Here is a 21,542-nt window from a genome sequence, read left to right as displayed (position 1 = left end):
AGCAGACTGCCTACCCAGCAGGGAGCCAGACGTGGAGCTCAATCTCAGTGCTCTAAAATCATGATCTAAGCCAAAACCAAGAGTCAGATACTTAACAAACTGAGCTGTCTAGGTGCCGAATAGTGGATTTCTTTATTTTTTTAAGCCAAATAATGTTCTGTTGTGTATACATTCCACATTTCTCTATCCATTCATCTGTTGATGAAATGATAAGTTGTAATACATTCATAAAGTATCCTGGAGAATGTTCTTGAACTGTTTGTTTGTTTTCCAAATCTTTGATATTGAGAATAAAGCTGAGGGTAACAGAAGAGTGAAGTATCTCTTTGAGATCCTAATTTCAATTCCCTTGAATAAATATCCAGAAGTGGGATTGCTGGATCCTATGATAGTTCTATTTTTTAATTTTTTAAAAAATTTCATAGCGTCTGCACCATTCTTCATTCTCACCAACAGTGTATGATGGTTCCAATTTCGCCACATACCCGCTACACTTGTTATCTTTCGCATTTTTTTGTAATAGCCATCCCAACAAATGTGAGCTGATATCTCGTTGTGCTTTTGATCTGCATTTTTGTGTGATGAATGATGTTGAGCATCCTTTCATATAACTGGTGGCTGCTTGTCTCTCTTCTTTGAAAAATATCTCCTTGAAAGTCCTTTGCTTAGTTTTTGATTAGGTTTTTTATTTGTTTTTGCTCTTGAATTGTAGGAGACTCATATATTTTAGATATTAACCCTCATCAGACAGATAGTGATCAAGACAGAAAATCAATAAGAAAACAGAGAATTTGAACAATTCTATAGACCAAAAGGCCCCAAGAGACATATACAAAATATCCTATCCAACAGAAGCAGAATACACATTTTTCTCAATACTACACAGGACATTCTCCAAGAGATCATGTTACGCCACAAAACAAATCTTAACAAATTTAAGATAATAAAAATCATATCAAGTATCTTTTCCTGTTACAACGTTATGAAACTAGAAATCACTAACAGGAAGAAAATTGGAAAAGTCAAACTTCTGATTTTTTTATCTAGCATTTTTATCACCATAAAAATAATACTTCTCTTACTCCTATCAACATTAATACAACACAGAGCGCATTTTCATTAGCCATGGTGTACCCACATAGTTTCTGAGGTAAAATTTCACAAATTTCTCTCCTCTAATGGTTGTCTTTCTTCTAATTTCTTCACATTAGAGTGTATGTTCCTGAAGTGTTTTAAGGGCATGTTCATTAAAATTACATGTAATATATGTTTAAAATAATCATCATATCCATAAGCTATTTCATACACACACATATGTGTGTATCTCAGCATACATTTTCTTTTCCCTTTACATGAAGTCATATTGATCATAGAGAGACATACACAAAAAGTGACCATCATTACCACAAAAGGAACAATATGAGATTTTAAACATGTAATGTGTTGAATTTTATTTTTTATTATTTACAAAGGTAAGTGGCTGATAATAACAGACGTATATAGTTATTTTTAAATAAAATTCAATTACATTCCATGAGAATAATCTGAGAGAGGTGTCTATTCAAAAGATACTTCTCTCCAAAATTTGCTCTTATATTGCATTTGTACTTTTATTAAGATAGTGAATTATATTTAATGAATATGTAGTATCATTTTTGCAGACAAAATTATGAAATTGCTCTACCCAAGACTAGAAACTTAAAATATTGAGAGTCAGTAACTTTTTTTTTTAAGATTTTATTTATTTATTCGTGAGAGACACACACAGAGAGAGGCAGAGACACAGGCAGAGGGAGAAGCAGGCTCCATGCAGGAAGCCAGATGTGGGACTCCATCCCGGGACTCCAAGATCACACCCTGAGCCAAAGGCAGATGCTCTACCACTGAGCCACTGAGGCATCCTGAGAGAAAATATCTTTAAAGATGCAGTTTCTTGCCTTGCATTTCATTGGTGGCAGAGATAATTAAGAGCTCCATATAAGACTAATCACATAGGTAAAATTATTTTAAACTAGAATTTCATAGGGAAAATATTCATAATTCATAATTAAATGACAAATTATAATATATTCATAAAGCATCCCAGAGAATGTTCCATGAGAAGCACATGTATTTTGTTGCTATTAGACAGAATGGTCTCTGTATGTCTCTTAATTGGTCTAAGGTATTGTTGAAATTCAGTGTTTCCTTTTTTATTTACTGTCTGGGTAATCTATCCATTGTTGAAAATGAGGTACTGAAATCCCTTACTCTTATTGCATTGTCGTCTGTTACTCCCTTTAGATCTGTTAGTATTTACCTACCATGTTTAGAGGCTCTGATGTTGAATGCATATATACTTAACGATTGTTATATCCTCTTGATTAATTGATCCCTTTTCATAAAACAATGACCTTTGTTTCTTGTTACTGTTTAACTAACATCTATTTTGTCTAATATAAAATAGCTATTTCTGCTATCTTGGTTTCTATTTGCATGAAATATCCTTTTACATCCCTTCATTTCAAGCTTATCTGTATCCTTGAAGCTAAAGTGTATCTTTTATAGGCAACTTATAGTTGAGTTTTATTTTTTGTTGGTGTTCTTTTTTGTTTTAACCCATTCAGTCACTTTATACCTTGTGATTGGAAAATCCAGGCCCATAGCCAGCTTTGGGGGCATCAGCTGTTGGTTGCAATTCCATGGCTGTCAGATATTGCCACGGGTCTGCATATGGTATTGGAGGCCAGTGACAGATGTCAGGCCAGCAGTGTGCGAATATGTGGCTGGAGGGTTTGGCCTCTAGGATGCACACAGAAGTAATGCTTAACTTTGGGGGTGTAACATGGCATTTTACACTCATGTAGCCACAGAGGCCTGGCCTGGCTGCTGGTGCATGTCCATGGCTTCAGTAGGGGTCAGGAAGGAAGTGGGGAGGGACTCAGGTGACTGGAGTGAATGCAGATACCTGTGGAGCAAAAACCAGTGAAATCTGCAGGGTTTCGGTTACAGCTGTCCTGGCCATTGATTTCTTCAGTGGTGAAAGCTCCTGGTGGTTGTTTGCGGAGCAGACTAGGGAATGGTGGCTGTTTCTGCTGTTCAGCTGAATATAATTTTAGGAATGGCAATAAACATTGAGAATAACGTGCCAGATAACAATGCTGTCTTCATCAGCCTTTAGTACATATCATAGCTCAATAAAATTTTGACGATCTTGGAAAACATAAGAAGAATGTGTGGCTCATTAAAAATTATAACAGTAAGTACACATTCTAGGAGATTTTTCATCCCTTATCTTACTAATGAGATCTGATAATCTCTGTATCTGATCTTATCTGATACAGAATAAAAAGGTTATATATCATTATTCTAATCCGAAGCCCTTGTATTTCAAAGTATATCATTTACTGAAGAAAAGAACAAAATAATTTGATTCCAAACAAGTAATAAGTAAAGCAAAATGTATTCATTCATATGTACATATGCACATAAAACATTGAAACAATTATACATAATTATCAAAATTTCAAGACAGTGGTAAGAGTAGCTAAAGGATTATTTTATACTTTATAAAAGTATAAATTATTTTCATCTTAAAAATAGTATATTTAAAAAATAGTATATTTATGTTCTGCTTCTTTTTTCTTTAAGGGGCAAGATTATGTAGTAAATTTCTCAAATCCTGAAATAGCCAGATTACTGGCGTTGCATATAATTTTATTTACAACATGTTTGGATTGCACCAGACAAGTTAAATAGGTGAGGAAGACTTTCTTCAAGACTATGCCTATCGGGGAAAATAATTAAACTCACCTCCACTGAAATGAGAGATTAAAGAGAGTTTAAGCACTGGTGTTAGCTAATACAAAAGCATGTGAGGTTTCTGGAGAGGGTACTTTAAGGTGGAGATTGGTCAATGTGATTAGGCCACATGTGTCTAACTGGTGCCTATCAAAGTTAGGTTTCTACCCTCCCACCTGGACTAGGAGATAGGGTCTCTATATTTCTTGATGATTATATTCCAAAGAGATGGCTTCCAGGTATTTAAGAAATCAATTCCTAGGTTGTAAAACTGGCACGATGGTAGTGGAAGATTTACATCCTAAAGGGACCGAGAAAGAGTTTTAGATTGTACATTTTCCAAAGGAAGTTTTTTTCTAAGAAAAGGGGCTGAGGACCTTATCATCAGGAAGAAACTGTCAAAAGTTTAGAAAAGTTTAGGGGAACGTTAAGGCCTTCTTGGTCAACACTTTGTATGTAACTATCCCAAAGATGGCTTTTGACTTGAAAATAAGCAGACTTTGCACTGAAGAACTTAACACATCTTTTTTCTCTCTCTTTTTCTTTTTCCCTTCTCAGCCTTTCCCTTCTCCCAGACCCTCCTTTTTCCTCCTCTTCTTTCTTTTCCTTCCCCACCTCCTCCTCTTCTCCTCTTCTTCTTCCTCCTCCCCTCCCCCCTTCCCCTTCTTTTTTCCTGTCTATAACTGAGAAAAAGATCACAATCTACTACCATTTATAGGAAATTAAAATTAAAATATGTTTAAACAAGGCAGCCTGGGTGGCTAAGCGGTTTAGCGTCGCCTTCAGCCAGGGTGTGATCCTGGAGACCCGGGACCAAGTCCCACCTCGGGCTCCCTGCATGGAGCCTGCTTCTCCCCCTGCCTGTCTCTCTCTGTCTCTCTCTGTGTCTCTCATGAATAAATAAATGCAATATTTTAAAAAATATGTTAAAACAAGAATAAAAAGATAATATTGTTAAAAGCGCTCCAAATTAATAAGCTTTTCACCAAGTTATTTGATCAGCACATTTCAAGCTTTAGTTAATCTACAAATTGCAGAGTAGATTATTCCACACTTTTCTAAGTGTTTCTTCTCCTATTGCCTACTGCAAGGAATGAATTATTTATATTTAGAAAAATAAAAGAAAAATATTGATATAGTTTTGTTATATTTATGTAACTTTGAGTTGATATTCTATACAGATAATTTGTAAGTACAAATGTACTGACATACTCTTTCTCAGAAGTTGCAGGTCATGAACTATGTTTTTCTTTTTTGTAACTCAGTGAATTAAGTCAGTGCCTCAACACAATGGATGCTCCATAAGAACTGGACACATTTACCAATAAGTGAATAATGTCATGGGTATTTGGTTTGACATTAGTTGTAAGAAGATTAGCATTAACCCTCATAGTATCAATTAAAAGCCTTGTTATTTTTTAAAAAATTATTTATGAGAGAGAGAGAGAGAGAGAGAGGGAGGGAGGGAGGGAGGGAGGGAGGGAGAAGCAGAGACACAGGCAGAGGGAGAAGCAGGCTCCTTGCCAGGAGCCGGATGTGAGACTCGATCCCAGGACTCCAGGATCACGCCCTGGGCCAAAGGTAGGCGCCAAACCGCTGAGCCATCCAGGGATCCCCAAAAGCCCTGTTATTTTTATGAAAAATTAAGTTCTTTAATTTAGCAATATATAAAGAATCAAAAGTCCTCTTCAGTGCTAGTTTTGAAAGCCCATTTATGTTAACAAGGACTTGACTTTTAATACTGTAGGAGTCAATTTTATGGGGAAAAATAAGTGTTCATTAGGTTAGTATATTCTTTTATTTCTAAATTACTGCCTTTTTTCTCTAGTACTATTTTGGAATATCATTCAAATTCCTCTTCAAGTTAATGGGTGGCCACTTGCAATAGAAAATCCTTTGGCCACCTCTGGAAGAGCTCTCAGCTTCTTTTTGATAGCATTTTTGAAAAGATTTATTCTTATTATTAGTTACTTTAATACAAAAGTCACCCACTCTTTCTCAACGAACTTTGATAAATATACCACTATGCTGCCCACCACCCTAATACTACTTCTGGTTTATGAGCAGTGAGATGGATGAGGGGGCAGAGGATATTTTCTAAGGGCATTAAGAGGAATCAGGAGATAAGGGTTCAGTGTTCCCAGGTCTTTGCTGGAACTTGGCCTGAGCTAACCTTAGATTGGATAAGACTGTGCTTGTCCCTTCTCTGGTGATGGAAACACTGGCAAAGCTAAACAGACTTGAATCTGAGGCAGCCGTCACTACTGGGGGCCCTGCCCTCGGTTCAGTGATATTACCAACAAGCCAAGAGTTGGGGGGTAAAGGCAGATGAAAATGACTAGATATGGAGCCAGAAAGATAGTCTTTTCAAGGAGAAGATTTTTCTTATCAGATGAAATCTCAAGCAGAATGCCAACATGTAAAACAGAATCTGAGCTACTCTGATCTGATTCAAGTGAGGGGTTCAGAGATCACAGACTATCATCTTCTCTGAGAAATCTTCAGAGAACCACGGTGCTCTAGGAAGCAACTCTAACCCCAGGATATCTGAAATGAAGAGTTTAAAAAGGGCCTAGAGAGGTTAGGTAAGTTTCCCAAGGCCATACAGTAAACCCAGATCCCTTCCATCCCAGGCCAAAAGGTCTTTCTCTCCACTGCCTCCCTCTTTCACAAAGAAACAAACAAAAAATGGGTTATATGGCCATATGCGTACGGCATACATGTTTATCTTATATGCAATATGATAAGTTATCAAATGTAACAGTCCCTGAGATGTTTATACTAAGGCTATACCACTATTGTGTTTTAGATGCACTTAACTTTTTGATTTCCCAGATTCACAGATGGCGAGGAATTTTGTCTTAGGATGAGTCATACCTTGAGTCTCACCCATATCTGATTTAGATGCTATTTAGATGAGACTTTGGATTTCAGACTTTAGAGTTGATGCTTCAACAAAGCTTGGGGGAAGTAATGAATGAATTGGACTATGGAAAAACATGGATTTGGGGGGCCATGGGCAAAATATTACAGATAAATATTTACTTTTCTCCTAAATTCATATGTTAAACAATGCCTCTCTATCCCTCTCCATATAATGATATTATGAAATGCGGTCTTTAATAGATACTTAGAGTTAGATGAGGTAATGAGGGTAGAGTCTCAGGATGATAAGTACCTTTATAGAAGTTACCAGAGAAAGAGAGCTTGCTTCCCCTCTCTGCCATATAACAACAAAATAACTTGATAGTCATCAACCCAGAAGAGAATTCTCACTAGATTCTGAGCAGCTGGCACCCTGATCTTGGACTCTCAGTTTCCGTAACAATGAAATTTAAATTTCTGTTGTTTAAAGCCACCCAGTTTATGGCAACTTATCACAGCAGTCCCAACTAATACGTTTACATTATCAAATTCCATTTTCACAGGTAATATTATTTATATTTAAAAGATAGGAAAATTTAATTCAAAGATGTCATCTTACCATAACTAGGTTGCAAAGCTATATTTTTTAGTTAGGATTTGAACCTAAAGCAGTTTGTTCCAAGACCAAACTATGCCTTGATTTACTCTTCCCATACTCCTTGTTTATTACATTATTGTGTGTGGGGGGGGGAGTAAACATGCTTAGATTTCTTCTCAGGTTTTTCATAATTAAAATATAAGTATTGTGTATGCATAGTTATTGAGGTCCTTGTCTCTTCAGAGCACTTGGGGAAGAAAGAAATTACATGAAATGAATCTTTGAATTCTGTCTCCAAGAAATTTATAATACAGTTAGAAAAATAATACAAGAAAACCAAATATACAAGGCTCATAGATTTCTTTTCTGTGAAAGAAACACAGCAGAAGATTTACCATCTCAGTAAATTTTTAAAATATAGAATACAGTATTCTTAACTATAAGCACTCTGTTTTACATTATATTTCTAGGATTTATTCACCTTGTATAACTGAAACTTTGTAGCCATTGGCTACTACCTCCTTGTTTCCATTTCTCCCAGATCCTGGCAATTACCATTCTACTGTCTGTTTCTATGAGTATGATTATTTTATATTCTCATACAAGTGCTATCATGTAGTTTTGTCCTTCTGTGTCTGGTTTATTTCACTGAGCATAATGTCCTCTAGATTCATCTATGTTGCTACAAATGCTAGGATTTTTTCCCTTTAAATGCTGGATACTGTTTCCTCATGTATATATATATATATATATATATATATATATATATATATATATTTCACATTTTCTTTATCCATTCATTTGTTGATGGACATATTGGTTATTTCTGTGTCTTGGCTACAGTGAATGTAAGAGTGTGGATATCTCTTTAAAATCCTGATTTGATGGAACGCCTGGGTGGCTCAGTGGTTGTGTCTGCCTTCGGCTCAGGATGTGTTCCTGGAGTCCTGAGAATGAGTCCCACATCAGACTCCCTGCATGGAGCCTGCTTCTCTCTATGCTTGTGTCTCTGCCTCTCTCTCTCTCTTTCTGTCTCTCATGAATAAATAAATAAAATCTTAAAAAAATAAAATCTTGATTTGAATCCCTTTGGATATAGACCCAGGATTAAGATTTCTGGACTATGTGATGGTTATATTTTTAGTTTCTTGAGGAACTTGCACATTAGTTTCCATAGTGGCTGCACAAATGCATATTTCCATTGATGTGTTCAAGGGCTCCCTTTTCTCTATATCCTGGCTAACTCTGCTTATTGGATTTCAGGATAATAGCCATCCTAGCAGGTGTGAGGTATTATTTCATTGTGGTTTTGATTTGCATTTTCTGGTATTTAGTGACGTTCATGTATCTTCATATGCTTGTTGGCCATTTGTATGTCTTCTTTGGAGATGTGTCTATTCTAGCCTTTTGCCCATTTTTAAGTTGGGATATTGTTTTTAAGTTTTAAATTTTATTATTATTATTACTACTATTGAGTTGTTTGAGTTTCTTACATATTTTGGGTATTCACCCCCTATCAGATATATATTTTGCAAATACTCTCTCCCATTCCATGGTTTGCTTTTTAATTTTGTCATGTACTTATTTTACTGTGCAGAAGCTCTTTAGTTTGTTGTAAGTCCCACTTGATTATCTTTGCTTTTGTTGTTTGTGCTTTTGGTGTCATATCTGAAAAAATATTCATAAGACTGATGTCAGTGAGCTTTTATTATATGTTTTCTTATAGGAGTTTTATGGTTTCAAGTCTGATATTTAAGTCCTTAATCCTTCTTCAGTTAATTTTGTGAATGGTTTTCAGATTGGGGTCCAATTTAAAGGGAAAAACAGATGGGGGTCCAATTTAATTCTTGTGCTTAATTTAGATTCCTCATATAATATCTATCATTCGTTTCATTCATTAAGGGATGATAAAGATAGTGGAAAAGCATAATAGGAAACAATCTCAAAAAATCTCAGCAAAATACATTTTTAATTAAAATGAATGTATCAAATTTACAGGGAGAAATCAAGTAAGTAATACCATAATGAAGTGATAAAGTAACATAACTAATAATGGCACATCTTTTTAAAAAAAAAAAAGATTTTATTTATTTATTTGTGAGAGATACAGAGAGAGAGAGGCAGTGACATAGGCAGAGCAGAAGCAGGCCCCCTGAAAGGAGCCCGATGCGAGACTCGATCCCAGGACCCCGGGATCACGTGGTAAGTGAAAGGCAGACACTTAACCACTGAGCCACCCAGGTGTCCCAACAATGGTATATGTTGATAGCATGTGCCTCCTGATATGGTGCATTGAAAATACAAAGTCACTGTTGTGGCATTGTAGTCAAATTTGTGTAACCTGGATTTAATCACAAGAAAATATCACACAAATCCAAATTCAACAAAATAACTGCCTGATATTTTTCAAAAAAGTAAAAGTCATAAAAGACAAAGACAGACTAAGAAATTGTTTCAGAATAAAGGAAACCAAAACAATATGACAACTAAGTTTGATGCTAGACGAGAAAGGTAACATTAGTAGAGTAGTTGTTAAAAGGTGAATACATCCTCTAGATTTGATATACTATTGTGTCAGTGTTTTTTTTAAGTTTCATATTCGTGCTGATGTTTTGTAATTAACTTTTGAAAAAATAGAGTAGAAAAGTACACTGGAATTCTTTGAATTGATATTTCAGCATTCTCAATTCATCTGAAAATTTTTCAAAGATGCATCAACTCTAATCATCAGGGAAATGCCATTTAAAGCCACAATAAGGGGCTTCCCCGGGTGGCTCAGCCGTTTAGCACCACCTTCAGCCCAGGGTGTGATCCTGGAAACCCGGGATCGAGTCCCACGTCAGGCTCCCTACATGGAGCCTGCTTCTCCCTCTGCCTGTGTCTCTGACTCTCTCTCTCTCTCTATCTCTCGTGAGTAAATTAATAAAATCTTAAAACAAATAAAGCCACAAAAAAATCACCTTACAGCTGTCAGAATGACTAAAACTAAAAATGCAAGAAATAACAAGGGTTCACTAGGATATGGAAAAAAGGAACCTCACGCACTGTTGGTGGGAAAGCAAAACTGGTGCAGCCACTGTGGAACACAATATAGAGTCTCCTCAAAAAATGAAAAATAGAATTACCATATGATCCATTAATTCCAGTATGGATATTTACTCAAAGATAACGAAAATGTTAATCCAAAAAAGGTTGGACCTAGAGGATATTATGCTAAGTGAAGTAAGTCAGTTAGAGAAACACAAATACTATATGGTTACATTCATACATGGAATTAAGAAAAAAATTAACAATGAAAACAGTAGACAAACAAAAATACAGACTCTTAAATATAGAAAAAAACCTGTATTTGCCAGAGGGGAGATGGGTGAAATAGATAACAGGGATTAAGAATACATTTATATTGATGAACACTGAGAAATGTAAAGACTTATTGAATCATTATATTGTACACCTGAAACTTACATAACTGTATGTTAATTATATTTCAATAAAGAAGAAAATATAATCACTAAAAAAGTTAAGAAAAAATAAGCCTAATATAATACAGGCTGAGTTGTAATGTATATGTTTTCTATACAGAAGAGAAAATAAATATACAGAAGTCATTTTGAAAAGTTTTAAAAAATGTGAGAGGATTTATGAGGGACCTTGAATAGAGAAAATATGGGAGTTGTTTCTTTTTATAAAAGGAAATATGTAAGTGGAAGCAGGACTATGTACAGAATATTTGTTTTGGTGAGGCTACAAATGTCATTAAAAGAGTAAATTATATTTTATGATGATAAATAAAGATAGCAGCAACCAAGTGACCACCTTAAACATTTTTAAATATAATTAGATAAATTGCTTCTAATACTTGGTATGGTAGAAAGTGAATGTAAGTGAATATATAACACTTTGTTATAAAATATGTTTTCATAAATGATTAATATTTCTCATACTCAAAAAATAAATAACTAAAATTCACAAGGAAGAGGTGACAAACATAGAAAACAAATAGAAAAAATGAACCTACTACAAATGAATAATATAACTGCACTGAGGAAAGGAGGTGGAGGAGAATATGTAAGTTTGATCTTGTTTTAATTTTAGTTATGAAAGATACATATAACACTAATTTCTCTGACAGACCTAGTTAGAGATATAGTATCAGGAATAACATTCACCTTACAAGTATGTGCAGTGAAGATGAACATAATCTTGAATTGGTGGTTTGAAGAATCTGTGTTCCTTGTTTGCCTTACAGTACATGATCCTGGCAAATTTTTTGATGGGTGTGAATACTGGTTTTCTCTTTTCTAAAATGTGATGAAGTAATAATAACCTTGGATTTGGGAATATCACCATCTCAATATACACTTTACATGTTTCTTATATAGCATTGTAAACTTAGATTTTTTTGCTGTCGTTTTGAGTCCTTGTGACTTTGAAAATGAGGATGATTATTATGAATCAGATGGAGATTTTTATTTTTTAGACTCAACAGAGCAAGTGTGAGACTGTATTTTAATGTACAGAGCTTTAGCGGGACCTGGGTGGCTCAGTCAGTTGAGCGACTGACTCTTCATGTTGGCTCAGGTCATGATCTCAGAGTTGTGAAATAAAGCTGTGAGTCAAGCACGGTGTTTAGCAGGAATCTGCTTGGGATTCTCTCTCCCAGTCTCTCTCTCTCTGGCCCTCCCCCCACCCCCACCCTTTGCTCATGTATTGCACATGCACTCTCTCTCTCTCTCAAATAAATAAAGGAATATTTTTAATAAATGGATGGAGCTTTACACAAACAAACTTTATGTCAGTTGTTTTTTAAGAATAAGCTTTCTGATTCTTAAATCAGGAAGCATTTTATATATATATATATATATATACATACATATATATATATACACACACACATATATGTATATTTTTGTGATATTATTAAAATTTCCCAAGTTTGAATTTTATTAGAAAGAAGCCTTCTGGTTCAATCTTTCATCTTGGATAAATGGAACAACAAGTGCTATGTACAGAATATAAAGCAGTGATAAGTAAAAATAAAGTTCCTCCTAAAAATCAGTCCACCAAGTAGCATAGTGGAAAAAAATAAGATTCTCCAGGGCCTCGGAGAATACAAAGTAGCACCTTTGGTGATCCAAGAAACTGTGTGGCCTCAACAGAGCCCAACTGCCTTTCATGATGGCCAGAAGATCTTGATGCCCCAGGCAGCATATTATATATAATATATATATGCACTCCAGTTTTGGTCATAGTGCCTAGAGCATGATATGTATTCAGGTAATCACTGACTTCTATGAGGTATATATTAGAACGTGGTTTTATGTATTTCAAAGTGTAGAAATCATGTGGTGCACACACTTTTTAGCTTTAGCGAATGAATTGCACATTGAAATTATTATTATTACTTTGCAGTGTTTTGTTACTCAGAAAACTCTTAATGATTTTGCTTATAGCAGCAAGTCTCTGTGTACATACATCAGTAAATGTTGGCACATCAGAACACTAAAGTGAAATGACATTACTTAACATATTCTATTATACACTAGTGGATATAGGGTTTGTTGTGCCATTATCCTACTTTTAATTGTCAGAGTCACTCAAGTCTTGAAATTGAGACTATGTGGGTGAGAATTTATAAGCAGAAGTTAAATGAATATTCTTATAACTTAAATTTAACATACATAAGCACCTGATTATTAAGCTTACATATAAATGTCTCTTTTTAGCAGCAATTCTCAGGGAAAATAGCATTTGTAACACATCTAAGCTACAAATCACTTTAGTTTTAGAAAAAATAATATTTGTATGGATAATTTATTTTTACTTATAAAATAATTGCATACACTGTGGCTATATATGATCCTCTAGAGATAAAATACAGTTTTCCTTTCAGTGTTGTTTTTTTATTTGAGTGTGATTTGATACATGATAGACTTTTGTTTTAGGCTGGCTCATACTGAGTAAAACTGTATATGAATTATTCAACTACATATTTTTCAACATTCTTCTTGTTCCACAATATAAGGAACAAATTTACTTCCTGCAACAAATAATAACTAGGCTTAATATGCTTTCCTAGAAGAGTTTAGATATAGTTCTAACAAGTAAGCTTTTAACTTCTCTTTGAATAATCAAATGTTGCAGCTAGAAATCATGTCTCTGGAATGAAAATAATAATAGTATTTAATATAATTGAGATTATTTGCTAATTTTATGTTTTTCGTTTTCCCCGACCTAGTAACATCTGTGAAAAAGTGAAATGGCAGCTGTCAGGTATCTGTGATGCATGGATTCATCAAATAACTAAATATGTCTTAAAATAAACATGGAATTAGAGGTCCCACAAACTCAGGTTGAGAATGGAAGAGGGGATACCAGAGTGAAAAAGAGAAGATGGACAAAGAAAGATTGTGGAGAGAAATCTGCTAGAAAACAAATGAAAAGGTCCCATTCTGGAGAGGCAATGCTAGAAACAGACTCAACTATAAAGAACAACCTGAGGGTTGCCAGGGCGATGGGGGAAATAGGTGATGGGGATTAAGGAGGGTACTTGTCGCAATGAGTACTGTGTATTGTATGGAAGTGTAGAATCACTATATTGTACACCTGAAACTAATATTACACTGCATGTTAACTGGAATTTAAAAACAAATTGAAAAAGAAAGAAAAGGAAAAAAAAACATGGAATTATTTGATCTGATAGTTGCTTTCATGTGTTCTTTGCAATTATTGGTAAGTAAATTGCTATTAAGGAATTGAGCATTAACAATGTATCCAAATTATATATACAACCTTAGAATTTTCTGGATATTTGGATATAGTTCTGATTATTTATTTTAAATAATATAATTATAGTATCTCAAGATATACAAAGTGAGCAAAATAACTGTCCCTAGGATTTCAAATAAAAATCTTGGCTAGCATCAAAGCCTTCAAACTATTCCAGAAAGTCTGCACATTCTGCTGTTCTGACTTCATTAGTAATATACATTTATAAGACTTGTCAATTGATAATATATCTGATTTCCAATACTGTGAATCATTTTCAGATGAAATAAAAGTAATGTGAACTTTAGTGTATAATTGATTTAGAAAATCTGCATTCTAGTTTTACAGGAAATGAGCAACTTTGCTTTCACGTTTTAAGTAAAATTCATACATGCACATTATTAAACTAACCAAATGATGATTCTGAAAACAGAAAATAATAAGTCAGAATAAGATGCAAAAAAGAGAAAAGTATATTAGGCCACCTGGGTGGCTCAGTTAAGCATCTAACTCTTGATTTTGGCTCAGGTCATGATCACAGGGTTGTGAGATGGAGCCCCATGTCAAGATCTAGGCTCCACATGGAGTCTGCTTGTCCCGCTCCTCATCCCGCTTGCATGCCTGTCCCATCTCTAAAATAAATAAAATCTTAAAAAAAGGGAGAAAGAAAAGCATAAACCAGTTTTACTTGTAAGAGTTTATTAAAAGTCTTAAATTATTATTAACTATTTGAAAGCAATAGCATATTAAAATCATAACACTTGGGGATCCCTGGGTGGCACAGCGGTTTGGCGCCTGCCTTTGGCCCAGGGCGCGATCCTGGAAGACCCGGGATCGAGTCCCACGTCGGGCTCCCGGTGCATGGAGCCTGCTTCTCCCTCTGCCTGTGTCTCTGCCTCTCTCTCTCTCTGTGAGACTATCATGAATAAATAAAAAAAATTTAAAAAAAATAAAAATAAAAAAAAATAAAATAAAAATAAAAATAAAATCATAACACCATAATTATATTACTGGGAATGTAGACTAAGATGTTAGAAAAAGGAGCTTCTAAAAAAAAGTGGGTCAGCAATGACAGATATTATTTATCTCTCATATAATAGTAAAAAATAAGCATCTAGCTGATGAAATAGTTCTGCCATCCTTAACATGTGGATTCCAAGGATATCCCAATCATAAAAATAAAAAATAAAAAATCTAGAATAAAGGAAATGACCCAGAAGTTTGTCACATCACTTCTACTGACATATTTTGTCTTAAGCCATATGGGCAAAATGAGCTGCAAGGGAAATTAGGAAATGCTTTCATCATCTGAGGAGCCATAATCTTTCCAGAGAGAGAAAGAGGAGAATGGACACAGGAACATAGGTAATAATCACTGCTATGGTGACCTCTGCTATTGTTCACTTGAGAGCACCCATGGTATTATTCTTCCCGCAAAAAGAATATGCATTTATTTTTCAAGGAAGAAAATTAACAGTGCTATCAGTTATCACATCTGGCTGACTGTAAAGGAACTGTAAAGGAGTTGATGCAAAGTCCTTTCTCTTATGTCTTGTCATGGTTCAGTACACCCTGGTGTTGTATTAACTGAAAGAAAAGTTATTCTCCTTTCCCTACTCCCACCAAGCACCTATTACATAATGTGGGATTGAAAGAAGAAAATTATATTTACTCTATGCAGAGCATAAACAATGAAACTCATATTAATCAGTTGTCTTTATCTACCACAGGGAAAGGTTTACAAAGTCTTCTTGCCCTGGTAATGGGATAAATTCCTTGTTTAGCCTGTTTGACAGCCCAGTATTCAGCTCTATTCGAGTCGTTTCTTTCTCACTGTTTTTCATGGCCCCAGCATTAATATTGTGTCCTTTTGTCCCTTGGTATTGTCATTCACAGACTAAACTACAGAGCTTTCTTTTTATTTATTTATTTTTTTAAATTGAAATTCAATTAGCCAACATATAGTACATCATTTGTTTCAGATGTAGTGTTCAATAATTTATCAGTTACATATAACACCCAGTGCTCATCACATCATCTGCCCTCCTTAATGCCCATCACCTCGTTACCTCATCCCCCACCAACCTCCCCTCTAGCAAGCCTTAGTTTGTTTCCCAGAGCTAAGAGCCTCTCATAGTTTGTCTCCATCTTTGATTTCTTCCTATTCAGTTTTCCCTCCCTTCCCCTAAGATCCTCTGTGCTTTTTCTTATATTTCCCATATGAGTAAAACCGTATGATAATTGACTTTCTCTGATTGACTTATTTCACTCAGCATAATACCCTCCAGTTCTATCCATGTCGATGTAAATGGTAAGTGTTCATCCTTTCTAATGGCTAAGTAATATTCCATTGTATGTATATACCACATCTTCTTTATCCATTCATTTGTCAATGGACATCTTGTCTCTTTCCACAGTTTGGCTATTGTGGACATTCCTGCTATGAACATAGGGGTGCAGGTGCCCCTTCATATCACTACATTTGTATATTTGGGTTAAATAGTAGTAGTGCAAATGCTAGAGTAGCTCTATTTTCAACTTCTTGAGGAACCTCCATACTGTTTTCCAGCGTGGCTGTATCAACTTGCATTCCCATCAACAGTTTTAGAGGGTTCTCCTTTTTTTGCATCCTCTCCAACATTTGTTGTTTCCTGATTTGTTAATTTTAGCCACTCTGACTGGTGTGAGGTGATATCTCGTTGTGGTTTTAATTTGTATTTCCCCAATGCCAAGTGATGTTGAGCATATTTTTGTGTGTCTGTTGGTCATTTGTATGCCTTCTTTGCAGAAATGTCTGTTCATGTTGTCTGCTCATTTTTTGAACGTATTTTTTGGTTTTTGGGTTTTGAGTTTGAGAAGTTCTTTATAGATCTTGGATACTAGCCCTTTAACTGATATATCATTTGCAAACATCTTCTACCATTCCATAGGTTACCTTTTAGTTTTGTTGACTGTTTCCTTGGCTGTGCAGCCAAAGAAACAGCCAACTTTTAACTTGATGAAATCCCAATAGTTCATTTTGTTCCCTTGCCTTTAGAGACATGTCTAGAAAGAAGTTGTGATGGCTGAGGTTGAAGAGGTTTCTGCCTGTGTTCTCCTCTAGGATTTTGATGGATTCCTGTCTCACATTTAGGTCTTTCATCCATTTTGAGTTTATCTTTCTGTATGGTATAAGAGAATGATTAGGTTTCATTTTTCTGCATGAGGCTGTCTAATTTTCCCAGCACCATTTATTGAAGAGGCCATCCTTTTTCCACTGGAAAAACTACAGAGCTTTCAGAGGCAGCTTCCTAATGGGAGAAGTTTGGTGATGTGAAAATTGCTTTGGAAATTTAATTTATGTAGGCCAAACTTGTGATTTCTTTGAAACAAAATTCTCTGTAAAAACCTACAAGATTCAGAAACTATCAATAAATTCTATATGAAAGTAATGTATGTAATGTTTTATTTCCCAGTAGTTGTTTATAAAGTTGTCAAATAATGTGGTAGCTTTAAAGCATGTCCCTATGTCTCTTGGAGAAATGGGGAAAAGTTAGTTATATTTTCATAAGGCTTTAAAAATGCTATGTAAAATACTTAGTTTTCATGAAGGAAGTAAATATTTCTTTTCCTTGAGCTCATATGTAGAAAGTCTCAGAATACTCACAATAAATAAATTTAAGATGACTGGGATTGAAAAAGAGAATAGGAAGTAAGCTAATTAGTGATACAAGAATTAGATGGCTTAGTATTAGGATGATGATATACAACCTTTTTATAAGAGAATTAAAGCCAGGTCAGAAAAGAGATGAAAAATTCGCTAGGATTTCCACAATTCATAAAAAGCTCTCCTAATTCTTAGTAGAATTACTCTGCAATTCTATAACCATTCTATAAATTTTAATAAACCAAACGTATTTCTTATATTGTCCAAAAATCATCAAATTTTATTGAGCTGATATGTACTAAAAGTTGATGAAGATTGCATTGTTTTATGTGACGGTATTTTCAGTTTTTATTGCCATTCCTAAAATTGTATTTAAAGGAAATTATGTTCATATTTCTATATAGACAGAAATTGTGAAATAGTACATGAGCACACTGATTTGAGCAACCTTGAATTGGGTTCTATGAAAAGTGAAGCAGTAAAGTGTATTGAATACATTTTTTATTCACTCTATTGAAATGAATCTCTCACAAGTATATTGCATTTAAGTCTCTGCAGTAGGAAAAGTAACCTGAAATACAGCATTCAAGTAGGTATAGATAAGCTCCATTTTGTAAAACTTCTATTTCAGGATCAGTTAAAAACAGTAGAAATTGTTATGGATTTTACTAATGCTAGCACAAACCACTAATGAGAAGCCAGTCAGTAGAATTGTTTGGAAAGAAGAGAACTATAAATCACAAATTAATCTTATCAGAAATTTTAAGATAAAGAAATGAGGGAAAGAGCAATGTTACCTTCCAGTACAATTGCACATAAATTGGTTGCATTCATTAACACAAAAGAAAATGATTTGTAATGGTTGTATATTATTTCTTTATATTTAATGATTGAGGTTCTGTTCCATGACCTGGTGGGGGTTTTCTTACAAATATTTCAGACAACATTGTTGTGTTACTTTATACAGTATTCCTAAATTTCTTTGGTAAGTTTTAAAACATAGATGGATTTTGAAATACTTTAAGAAAACAACTAGATAATATGTAAATAACAAGCATGAGACATAAATCTGATGTTAGCTTTAAAAAAATACTTTATTTATTCATGAGAGACAGAGAGAGACAGAGAGAGAGAGAGAGAGACAGAGGGAGAAGCAGACTCCATGCAGGGAGCCCGACGTGGGACTCGATCCCAGGTCTCCAGGATCAGGCCCTGGGCTGAAGGCGGCGCTAAACCGCTGAGCCACAGGGGCTGCCCTGATGTGAGCCTTTTAATTGTAATTTTCTTTTAGATTTTGTTCAATGATGGACAAAATTCTACTCATAAGGTTGAAATAGTTGCAAGTAACATTGTCAGTCTAGTAAATATTTCAGCTATAATAGTAGCAATAATACATTCAACACCAAGGAAATGTTCTTCCTTAGAAATTTAACTTTCCAGCCATATTTTAAGGGTGTAGCAAAAAAACATATACGGTATATATCTCCCAAATATATTTAATGATTTCATATGTAATAATTCTCTAAGAGGAGAATGGAGAAGAATGAAGGCTGTCCTTTGTTACAACAATATAGGTGATTGTCACAGTGCAATGGTGGCATCTATTGGCATGTGGTATATATGACATGAAATTGCCTGGATTTTTTCCAAGTCTTGCTTTCCTAGAGCATTTCATGTCTAAATGCTGAGAAGATTTGTTTCAATTAGCAGTTTCAGTTTGTGATGAATGAATTTAAAGCCAATGCTAAAAACAATCAAGAAGATTTTTATTTTTTACCATTGGTCATAAAGAAGAATTGGAAGAAAAAACAAAGTCAATATTTATTTCATGACACTTCCTTATTTGTCACTGTGCTCCAAGCTTATTCAGACATGGCATACTAAAGTGTATCAAATGAAGATCCGAAAGTCTACTATAGATGATAATGGATAGATAGGTAGATAGATAAGTATGTAGAAACAGATACACCAGATAGATATAACAAGCATTGAGCTGAAAAGATTATGGTCGTAGGAACTTTATAACTTAGTGATAAAGGCGTATTAAATAGAGGATCATAGAAATATGTGGTTACTCAGAATGACAATAAGTTAAGAAAAATAATTCTGTGAAAAAAATAATTCAAGAAAGTAGTGTCAGGATAGTGCAGATGTACTAGAGATTACAAGATTCTATAAGCATTATTCCAAATCAAAGTAACTTTTTTCTGTTCCTTTTATTATATAACAGAAATGGTTAATTGATTCATATTTTTCCACCTAGCAATTTAATTCAATAAATTACTGAATTTTGCAGTAAGTGCACTTAATTACAGCAGAGATGCCTTATTGTGGTTACTTTGGTGTACTGAGAGCCACATGGAATGGCTACATTAAGGGTGCTTGTATCTCTGCATTCAACACTCCAAAGCTGAGTCACTTTAGGACAATGTCCCATTCTAAGAACTCTTGCCCTAAATGGACTCTGTTTCTTCTGAAGTACCTTTATTAACTCTTCATTTTTCCTTTTTTTTTTTTTTTAATCCAGAATCCAAAAGGCAATCTCTTACTCCAGGAACACAGAGAGCCCTCTATATGCCCTGACAAAACATGTCTCTTGAGGTATGTAAAAACAGAGTACTGTGTTACAGTTATGGTTGGTTGTGGGCATGTGTATTATTTTTTTTTAAATCTGTGTCTTATCATATTTTAACATTAAAATAAAGACAAAATAAAATCACCTTTCACTTTAGGAAAAGACTGTTCCTCGCTGGCTACCCAATTAGCCAACTCTTAAACATAGCAAGGAACTCACGAAACATGTCTGATATGCAGACTAACCAAAAAAGAGCCATATTTCTCTCTGGCCTGTGTACCCCAGGATACAATATTCATCTGTTTAATCACCCCAGGGCCACATACTAATAAACTAGGGACCTAGAGCATAGAGCCTGCTGAAATTATTCAAACAAACCAATCCGAAACTGTTTACCCTGCCCTGTCTTACCTTTCCTGTGTAAACTAATAAAGGCTCTGGCTTAAACCTATTGCTCCACTGTTTCTGCTTCCTGACCCAAACCTAGGGTTCCTCCTGAGACTCTACAGGGTGAGCTGTGCCTCTGGTTTCTAGGGGAACTGTAATTAACATTGACATTTTCTTTCAGTGCATTAACCTCTTTATGTTATTACTCCATAACCCTCTAAATTAAGAACCAGACACAAAAGAGCAAATTTTAGAGAAAAGGATATAGAGAAAATCAGTTATTTGGCCCTTATATTGCATTAAATGAACTTAATGAAATATGTCCTTGTATCAAACAAACAAACAAACAAACAAAAAAAAGAACTTTGACTTTTGCCAGAGAGCTCCTTTTCTCACAAACAGAAAGCTTTGGACTATTATTTGTATAAAAAATAAATTTACTTATTTGTACAAATACTGCAAATAATTCTGCCAGTTTGGAGACATTGAAGTGTGGAGCCTGGATCATTCTTCCTGGCTATCAACAATCGTCAAGTTCCATACACAATTGTTCAATTCTCCTCCAATCTGAGTAAACACTACTCATTTCATTGCTAATAGAGCACAATGGTGATACAGCTGATAGACCACAATGTATAAAAAGAAAGCTTTATGCTGTCCTATGATAGATGAAAAAGATTTGTATTGCATCATTGTTAAAATTTGCTCTAAAAGTAAGAAGGTGTAAAATTTTGAGTAGGTATTAAGTAACTCAAAGGTTTTTTGACAATCTTGATAAAAAATATGGAAGTTCCATGATAACACAAAGTATGCATAAACAACTGAGAATCTAGTTGACTGATTTCACCCAACTACTTCAAGATCTGGAGACCTACTATTGTACCCAGTTACTTTAAAAATGGTGTTTTTTTTTAATTCTGTTA

The 21,542-nt window shown here is 34.7% G+C and overlaps 1 long non-coding RNA gene across 5 annotated transcripts in view; it reads left to right on the top strand.

The window, feature by feature from the left end:
* Nucleotides 1-21,542, top strand: part of LOC144283199 (uncharacterized) — a 202,558-nt gene that overhangs the window by 125,231 nt on the left and 55,785 nt on the right. For 4 of the 5 annotated variants that reach the window (XR_013351621.1, XR_013351617.1, XR_013351618.1 and 1 more), the window contains 2 exons: nucleotides 13,482-13,516; nucleotides 20,185-20,258. This is a non-coding gene — a long non-coding RNA (uncharacterized LOC144283199). The remainder of the gene's footprint in view (nucleotides 1-13,481; nucleotides 13,517-20,184; nucleotides 20,259-21,542) is intronic. The other variant, XR_013351620.1, reaches the window with a different exon arrangement.

The sequence above is a fragment of the Canis aureus genome, chromosome 14 (assembly GCF_053574225.1).
Source record: "Canis aureus isolate CA01 chromosome 14, VMU_Caureus_v.1.0, whole genome shotgun sequence".
Classification (NCBI taxonomy): Eukaryota; Metazoa; Chordata; class Mammalia; order Carnivora; family Canidae; genus Canis; species Canis aureus.
This window is presented reverse-complemented; position numbering and strand designations above follow the sequence as displayed.